A 10744-nucleotide genomic window follows, 5' to 3' on the forward strand; every position below is an offset into this window, starting at 1 on the left:
GTCATCACACCCACAAGACTTCACAAACTGTCAAAGACTGTCAAGTACTGTCAAGTACTGTAAGTGTCGATCGTAGCGAAGTGAGAGCACGGTCCCTCCGTATTCGTTTCAGTTATGTTGCGAGTTTTGTAATCTTCAATAATGAACGTCCCTTCTACGGCGTTTCAATGAATTATACTTTATTCTCAGTAGTGATGACATTTAAATCTTTCGTTTTCCCGTCGTACAACTGTCAATCATGATGACTGAAAGAGGATTGCGTCCGATAATTAATAGGACTTTGTATCAATATTATAATTTGGATAAGATAATTACCTGTTTGGGATTTGGAAATTTCTATTCGCACATATTCAGAAATACTAATGGAATACCTAAATGACAATATCTTTGTCAAATTGAGGGATAGGACATTTAGATAGGTCGTGACACAGGCACTATACGTGCCCATCTCTTCACTGATAAGAGTTAATGCTACATTCGTCAAATCAAAGAAGGGGCAATTTAGTTTAAATCCCAATCCCAGATCTAACACTGACAAGACAAAGGAGTTCTCCCATCCATCCACCAGGCCTGGACACGGAAAGATAAAACTAGAGAACTACATTCTCCGTCAATACGCCCACACAATTTCGAAATGGTGGGGCGCCGTCTCACAAGCTCTATGAAGGATAATTACAATGTTTCCCCTCACGTCGAGCAACGCATTTGTAACTACGCCTCAAGACTTGACTATTACAATTCAGTCAAAAACGGATGCGGCAATATTCATAGTTCTGAACCGTGCAGCCAGATCTGAAGGAAGTTGTTTGTTCCGTATTCCTCAGACCGAAACCACAACTGGCAGCGCGGCCCTCTCAGCGACGGCCTCATTTCATTGGTTCAGTCTCCGTTGCATCGACAACGTCTCATCCTTTCGAAGTCACTTACAACCTTCCTTTTCTCTGTAATCTGTCCACCCTAGATTTGTTTTAGCGCCACTGAACAGTTGCAAGCTGCTGGAAAGCAGGTACGTTATAAATGCATCATCGTTATGTTTTAAAGACTGAAATAAATGTTCACCAGAGAGGGTTTGGGTGATCGTGGCACAGTCAGGCCGGTAAGGCTCATCATCAGCTCAGGGCCCTCGCCCCTTATACACGCAGCCCAGACAGCGAATGGGACTTCTATCAGTTAACACTTTCAAGTCGAACCCACTAAGAACTTTCCGCAGAATATGCCGATTCCCCAGTATTGCAGCCATCTGCATTACCCAGAGTGACAGGTAGGACTTTTTCCCGGTGGAGAACCCTAAGGCTTGCACTCTTCCTATCTGTGCCAAGACATCAGGAGGTAACAGACTATGGGCACCGATACCAATGGGGGGCTTGACGACAGTGTAGTTGAGATACAAGCGAGACATTTCAAAGGTAAATGTCCGCATATTTAGAACGCTTCTCCTGAATCTTGCTAATCATGTCGTAAGAGGCGACTAACGGGATCGGGTGGTCAGGCTCGCTGACTTGGTTGACACATGTTATCGGTTCCCAATTGCGCAGATCGATGCTCATGTTGTTGATCACTGGATTGTCTGGTCCAGACTCGATTATTTACAGACCGCCGCCATATAGCTGGAATATTGCTGAGTGCGGCGTAAAACTAAACTCACTCACTCACTCACTCTTGCTAATCACACTGCGCTTAAAAGGGACAGAAACTTCAATGGAATAAATATATGCATTGGCTTTATTAAGAAGGACAAGATCAGGTTTGTCAGCATGAATTCTTCCGAAGCTGTACATGGGCCTATTCCAGAAAAGTATACAAGCACCATTTTCCATGACGCTCTGGACATGTTCGGGGTCGTACCATGGATGGACCTCAGGTCAAAGCCACGGGTGTGGCGGAGACGGTAGTGCAAATAGCGAGCCATGTCATCGTATATTTCAAGATATGATGTTTATACCAAAGAAGGACATCCACTGTCAAAGTGTTGGACAGTCTCTGCAATGCAATTCATTGCATAATCGACATTTCATGGAAGTACTTTCTCTTAGAATCACATTCTGGCGATTGCGGGTGGAAAGTGACTGGTCCTGAGCAACAAAAACGAAACCCCCCAGTTTCACATTTGAGACCAGCCGACTGGAGTCGGAGTCTATCGGACTGCTATTCTGTTCCACACTCTGCAGTACACAGTACAGTGACTTCTCAGAAAACTTCTCCACAAATATACGACTCTGAGCGGACTTGCCCATGGAATGTTTCAGCAGATATTCGAAGTGAATTTCTCTAGCGTCTCTAACGCTGTTATGTATTGTTGTTTTCCAAGTGTAATTACTGAAGGTCAACTTTCCTTTCACGGCTGTACTCAGCGATAGCAGTCTGTAAATATTCGTCTGGATCAGTCAGTCTAGTGATTGACGTTATGAACATCGACCCCCAGGGTTACGATGGCATGTGTCAACTAAGTCAGCAAGTCTGACCACCCGATCCTGTTAAACACCTGTTACGACAAGCATGATTTTCTGAGGACCATTCCTAACCCTGATCTTCCCGGATGCCTTTAAAGAATTACTACCTTCAACGTAGAGTCACTGGTAGACCACGGTGGTTTTAACCTGTCTGGGTCCTTTGTTGGTCAGAATATAAATGTAAGTACCCGCATAAGCACCATCAGTGTGGACAACAGAGGTCAAGGCGAACGAGGCACCTTCAGTTACCCAAAGACATGGCCGTCATTTTTGTACAGAATATGAAGAGTCCAGGACTGTTGAAGTATACAATGGAGAACAATACCTGTCATGGTACCGTTACCGATAAACTGGTGTGATGACTATATAGTGTTGTAAATTATTTGATATAGATTTAAAAGCTATGAAATAATACATTTAGTACAACAAGCGATGGAACACTTACCACGCAGACAGTGTAATTCCTGACGAAGCGGGTACTTAATAGCGGAATGATATAACAAGTTATAACGGCTGGAGGAAATGTTGATGTAACATGTGGATGATGCAGTGTCCGATATCTACTAGGTATAGTCTCACGTGATGGGTTCTGTTGTCACCGTATACCGGTCCCAAGGACAAACAAACTGAACACTCTATACTGCCTGACACAGGTTTCGCTGTGTGTCAATCACCCTATTGTACATGTGCCACACGCGGTGTCTTTACTGACGTGTCTACTATTCTGATACTGAATAAGCTGAATCAGCAGATGAGTACACAATACTCAGGTATTTAGAAAAACGGAGCTTTTTGAAGCAGCATTAATCAACTGAGTGAGACTGTACAAAAATTATCAGTCAAAGTGCGTTTAGTGCTATGCGTTGTGTAGTCACATTCACCTGCACATAGATTGTACCCTGATATGTGAAAGGGTGAGTTCATGTAAATGGATGAGACTGCACAACAGTTATCAATCTAAAGTAAACGTATGTGAATGGATGAGACTGCACAACAGTTATCAATCTAAGTGTATGTGAATGGACAAGAGAGCACAACAGTTGTCAGTCTAAGTGTATGTGAATGGATGAGACTGCACAACAGTTACCAGTCTAAGTGTATGTAAATGGATGAGACAGCAACACAGTTATCAGTCTAAGTGTATGTGAATGGATGAGACTGCACAACATTTATCAATCTAAGTGTATGTGGATGGATGAGACTGCACAACAGTTATTAATCTAAGTGTATGTGAATGGACGAGACAGCAACACAGTTATCAGTCCAAGTGTATGTGAATGGATGAGACAGCACAACATTTATCAATCTAAGTGTATGTGGATGGATGAGACAGCAACACAGTTATCAGTCTAAGTGTATGTGGATGGATGAGACAGCACAACATTTATCAATCTAAGTGTATGTGAATGGGTGAGACTGCACAACAGTTATCAGTTTAAGTGTATGTGAATGGATGAGACAGCACAACAGTTATCAGTCTAAGTGTATGTGAATGGGTGAGACAGCACAACATTTATCAATCTAAGTGTATGTGAATGGATGAGACTGCACAACAGTTATCAGTCTAAGTGTATGTGAATGGGTGAGACTGCACAACAGTTATCAATCTAAGTGTATGTGAATGGATGAGACTGCACAACAGTTATCAGTCTAAGTGTATGTGAATGGGTGAGACAGCACAACATTTATCAATCTAAGTGTATGTGAATGGATGAGACTGCACAACAGTGATCAGTCTAAGTGTATGTGAATGGGTGAGACAGCACAACAGTTATCAGTCTAAGTGTATGTGAATGGATGAGACTGCACAACAGTTATCAATCTAAGTGTATGTGAATGGATGAGACTGCACAACATTTATAAGTCTAAGTGTTTGTGAATGGATGAGACTGCACAACAGTTATCAGTCTAAGTGTATGTGAATGGGTGAGACTGCACAACAGTAATCAATCTAAGTGTATGTGGATGGATGAGACTGCACAACATTTATCAGTCTAAGTGTATGTGAATGGGTGAGACAGCACAACATTTATCAATCTAAGTGTATATGAATTGGTGAGACTGCACAACAGTTATCAGTCTAAGTGTATGCGGATGGGTGAGACTGCACAACAGTTATCAGTCTAAGTGTATGTGAATGGATGAGACTGCACAACAGTTATCAATCCAAGTGTATGTGAATGGATGAGACAGCAACACAGTTATCAGTCTAAGTGTATGTGGATGGATGAGACAGCACAACATTTATCAATCTAAGTGTATGTGAATGGGTGAGACTGCACAACAGTTATCAGTCTAAGTGTATGTGAATGGATGAGACTGCACAACAGTTATCAATCTAAGTGTATGTGAATGGATGAGACAGCAACACAGTTATCAGTCTAAGTGTATGTGGATGGATGAGACAGCAAAACATTTATCAATCTAAGTGTATGTGAATGGATGAGACTGCACAACAGTTATCAGTCTAAGTGTATGTGAATGGGTGAGACTGCACAACAGTTATCAATCTAAGTGTATGTGAATGGATGAGACTGCACAACAGTTATCAGTCTAAGTGTATGTGAATGGGTGAGACAGCACAACATTTATCAATCTAAGTGTATGTGAATGGGTGAGACTGCACAACAGTTATCAGTCTAAGTGTATGTGAATGGATGAGACTGCACAACAGTTATCAATCTAAGTGTATGTGAATGGATGAGACAGCAACACAGTTATCAGTCTAAGTGTATGTGAATGGGTGAGACAGCACAACATTTATCAATCTAAGTGTATGTGAATGGATGAGACTGCACAACAGTGATCAGTCTAAGTGTATGTGAATGGGTGAGACAGCACAACAGTTATCAGTCTAAGTGTATGTGAATGGATGAGACTGCACAACAGTTATCAATCTAAGTGTATGTGAATGGATGAGACAGCACAACATTTATCAATCTAAGTGTATGTGGATGGATGAGACAGCAACACAGTTGTCAGTCTAAGTGTATGTGAATGGGTGAGACTGCACAACAGTTATCAGTCTAAGTGTATGTGAATGGATGAGACTGCACAACAGTTATCAATCTAAGTGTATGTGAATGGATGAGACAGCAACACAGTTATCAGTCTAAGTGTATGTGAATGGGTGAGACTGCACAACAGTTATCAGTCTAAGTGTATGTGAATGGATGAGACTGCACAACAGTTATCAATCTAAGTGTATGTGAATGGATGAGACAGCAACACAGTTATCAGTCTAAGTGTATGTGAATGGGTGAGACAGCACAACATTTATCAATCTAAGTGTATGTGGATGGATGAGACAGCAACACAGTTATCAGTCTAAGTGTATGTGAATGGATGAGACTGCACAACAGTAATCAGTCTAAGTGTATGTGGATGAATGAGACAGCAACACAGTTATCAGTCTAAGTGTATGTGAATGGATGAGACTGCACAACAGTTATCAGTCTAAGTGTATGTGAGTGGGTGAGACTGCACAACAGTTATCAATCTAAGTGTATGTGAATGGATGAGACTGCACAACATTTGTCAGTCTAAGTGTATGTGAATGGGGGAAACTGCACAACATTTATCAATCTAAGTGTATGTGAATGGATGAGACTGCACAACATTTATCAATCTAAGTGTATGTGGATGGATGAGACAGCAACACAGTTGTCAGTCTAAGTGTATGTGAATGGGTGACACTGCACAACAGTTATCAGTCTAAGTGTATGTGAATGGATGAGACTGCACAACAGTTATCAATCTAAGTGTATGTGAATGGATGAGACAGCAACACAGTTATCAGTCTAAGTGTATGTGGATGGATGAGACAGCACAACATTTATCAATCTAAGTGTATGTGAATGGGTGAGACTGCACAACAGTTATCAGTTTAAGTGTATGTGAATGGATGAGACTGCACAACAGTTATCAATCTAAGTGTATGTGAATGGGTGAGACAGCAACACAGTTATCAGTCTATGTGTATGTGAATGGGTGAGACAGCACAACATTTATCAATCTAAGTGTATGTGGATGGATGAGACTGCACAACAGTTATCAGTCTAAGTGTATGTGAATGGGTGAGACTGCACTACAGTTATCAATCTAAGTGTATGTGAATGGATGAGACAGCAACACAGTTATCAGTCTAAGTGTATGTGAATGGGTGAGACTGCCCAACAGTTATCAGTCTAAGTGTATGTGAATGGATGAGAAAGCACAACAGTTATCAATCTAAGTGTATGTGAATGGATGAGACAGCAACACAGTTATCAGTCTAAGTGTATGTGAATGGGTGAGACAGCACAACAGTTATCAATCTAAGTGTATGTGGATGGATGAGACAGCAACACAGTTATCAGTCTAAGTGTTTGTTAATGGATGAGACTGCACAACAGTTATCAATCTAAGTGTATGTGGATGGATGAGACAGCCACACAGTCATCAGTCTAAGTGTATGTGGATGGATGAGACAGCACAACATTTATCAATCTAAGTGTATGTGGATGGATGAGACAGCAACACAGTTGTCAGTCTAAGTGTATGTGAATGGGTGAGACTGCACAACAGTTATCAGTCTAAGTGTATGTGAATGGATGAGACTGCACAACAGTTATCAATCTAAGTGTATGTGAATGGATGAGACAGCAACACAGTTATCAGTCTAAGTGTATGTGAATGGGTGAGACAGCACAACATTTATCAATCTATGTGTATGTGGATGGATGAGACAGCAACACAGTTATCAGTCTAAGTGTATGTGAATGGATGAGACTGCACAACAGTTATCAGTCTAAGTGTATGTGGATGAATGAGACAGCAACACAGCTATCAGTCTAAGTGTATGTGAATGGGTGAGACAGCACAACATTTATCAATCTAAGTGTATGTGGATGGATGAGACAGCAACACAGTTATCAGTCTAAGTGCATGTGAATGGATGAGACTGCACAACAGTTATCAGTCTAAGTGTATGTGAGTGGGTGAGACTGCACAACAGTTATCAATCTAAGTGTATGTGAATGGATGAGACTGCACAACAATTGTCAGTCTAAGTGTATGTGAATGGGGGAAACTGCACAACATTTATCAATCTAAGTGTATGTGAATGGATGAGACTGCACAACATTTATCAATCTAAGTGTATGTGGATGGATGAGACAGCAACACAGTTGTCAGTCTAAGTGTATGTGAATGGGTGACACTGCACAACAGTTATCAGTCTAAGTGTATGTGAATGGATGAGACTGCACAACAGTTATCAATCTAAGTGTATGTGAATGGACGAGACAGCAACACAGTTATCAGTCTAAGTGTATGTGGATGGATGTGACAGCACAACATTTATCAATCTAAGTGTATGTGAATGGGTGAGACTGCACAACAGTTATCAGTTTAAGTGTATGTGAATGGATGAGACTGCACAACAGTTATCAATCTAAGTGTATGTGAATGGGTGAGACAGCAACACAGTTATCAGTCTATGTGTATGTGAATGGGTGAGACAGCACAACATTTATCAATCTAAGTGTATGTGGATGGATGAGACTGCACAACAGTTATCAGTCTAAGTGTATGTGAATGGGTGAGACTGCACTACAGTCATCAATCTAAGTGTATGTGAATGGATGAGACAGCAACACAGTTATCAGTCTAAGTGTATGTGAATGGGTGAGACTGCCCAACAGTTATCAGTCTAAGTGTATGTGAATGGATGAGAAAGCACAACAGTTATCAATCTAAGTGTATGTGAATAGATGAGACAGCAACACAGTTATCAGTCTAAGTGTATGTGAATGGGTGAGACAGCACAACAGTTATCAATCTAAGTGTATGTGGATGGATGAGACAGCAACACAGTTATCAGTCTAAGTGTATGTGAGTGGATGAGACTGCACAACAGTTATCAATCTAAGTGTATGTGGATGGATGAGACAGCAACACAGTTATCAGTCTAAGTGTATGTGAATGGGTGAGACAGCACAACATTTATCAATCTAAGTGTATATGGATGGATGAGATAGCAACACAGTTATCAGTCTAAGTGTATGTGAATGGATGAGACTGCACAGCAGTTATCAATCTAAGTGTATGTGGATGGATGAGACAGCAACACAGTTATCAGTCTTAGTGTATGTGGATGGATGAGACAGCACAACATTTATCAATCTAAGTGTATGTGGATGGATGAGAGAGCAACCCAGTCATCAGTCTAAGTGTATGTGAATCGATGAGACAGCACAACAGTTATTAATCTAAGTGTATGTGAATGGACGAGACAGCAACACAGTTATCAGTCTAAGTGTATGTGAATGGATGAGACTGCACAACAGTTTTCAGTCTAAGTGTATGTGAATGGACAAGAGAGCACAACAGTTATCAATCTAAGTGTATGTGAATGGATGAGACAGTACAACAGTTTTCAGTCTAAGTGTATGTGAATGGATGAGACTGCACAACAGTTTTCAATCTAAGTGTATGTGAATGGATGAGACAGCAACACAGTTATCAGTCTAAGTGTATGTGAATGGGTGAGACTGCACAACAGTTATCAGTCTAAGTGTATGTGAATGTATGAGAAAGCACAACAGTTATCAATCTAAGTGTATGTGAATGGATGAGACAGCAACACAGTTATCAGTCTAAGTGTATGTGAATGGGTGAGACAGCACAACAGTTATCAATCTAAGTGTATGTGGATGGATGAGACAGCTACACAGTTATCAGTCTAAGTGTATGTGAATGGATGAGACTGCACAACATTTGTCAGTCTAAGTGTATGTGGATGGATGACACAGCAACACAGTTATCAGTCTAAGTGTATGTGAATGGATGAGAGAGCACAACATTTATCAGTCTAAGTGTATGTGGATGGATGAGACAGCAACACAGTTATCAGTCTAAGTGTATGTGAATGGATGAGACTGCACAACAGTTATCAATCTAAGTGTATGTGAATGGATGAGACAGCAACACAGTTATCAGTCTAAGTGTATGTGGATGGATGAGACAGCACAACATTTATCAATCTAAGTGTATGTGGATGGATGAGACAGCAACCCAGTTATCAGTCTAAGTGTATGTGAATCGATGAGACTGCACAACAGTTATCAATCTAAGTGTATGTGGATGGATGAGACTGCACAACAGTTATCAGTCTAAGTGTATGTGAATGGGTGAGACTGCACTACAGTCATCAATCTAAGTGTATGTGAATGGATGAGACAGCAACACAGTTATCAGTCTAAGTGTATGTGAATGGGTGAGACTGCCCAACAGTTATCAGTCTAAGTGTATGTGAATGGATGAGAAAGCACAACAGTTATCAATCTAAGTGTATGTAAAAAAATAGATGAGACAGCAACACAGTTATCAGTCTAAGTGTATGTGAATGGGTGAGACAGCACAACAGTTATCAATCTAAGTGTATGTGGATGGATGAGACAGCAACACAGTTATCAGTCTAAGTGTATGTGAGTGGATGAGACTGCACAACAGTTATCAATCTAAGTGTATGTGGATGGATGAGACAGCAACACAGTTATCAGTCTAAGTGTATGTGAATGGGTGAGACAGCACAACATTTATCAATCTAAGTGTATGTGGATGGATGAGATAGCAACACAGTTATCAGTCTAAGTGTATGTGAATGGATGAGACTGCACAACAGTTATCAATCTAAGTGTATGTGGATGGATGAGACAGCAACACAGTTATCAGTCTTAGTGTATGTGGATGGATGAGACAGCACAACATTTATCAATCTAAGTGTATGTGGATGGATGAGAGAGCAACCCAGTCATCAGTCTAAGTGTATGTGAATCGATGAGACAGCACAACAGTTATTAATCTAAGTGTATGTGAATGGACGAGACAGCAACACAGTTATCAGTCTAAGTGTATGTGAATGGATGAGACTGCACAACAGTTTTCAGTCTAAGTGTATGTGAATGGACAAGAGAGCACAACAGTTATCAATCTAAGTGTATGTGAATGGATGAGACAGTACAACAGTTTTCAGTCTAAGTGTATGTGAATGGATGAGACTGCACAACAGTTTTCAATCTAAGTGTATGTGAATGGATGAGACAGCAACACAGTTATCAGTCTAAGTGTATGTGAATGGGTGAGACTGCACAACAGTTATCAGTCTAAGTGTATGTGAATGTATGAGAAAGCACAACAGTTATCAATCTAAGTGTATGTGAATGGATGAGACAGCAACACAGTTATCAGTCTAAGTGTATGTGAATGGGTGAGACAGCACAACAGTTATCAATCTAAGTGTATGTGGATGG

This window comes from Haliotis asinina, chromosome 1 (genome assembly GCF_037392515.1).
Source record: "Haliotis asinina isolate JCU_RB_2024 chromosome 1, JCU_Hal_asi_v2, whole genome shotgun sequence".
Classification (NCBI taxonomy): domain Eukaryota; kingdom Metazoa; phylum Mollusca; class Gastropoda; order Lepetellida; family Haliotidae; genus Haliotis; species Haliotis asinina.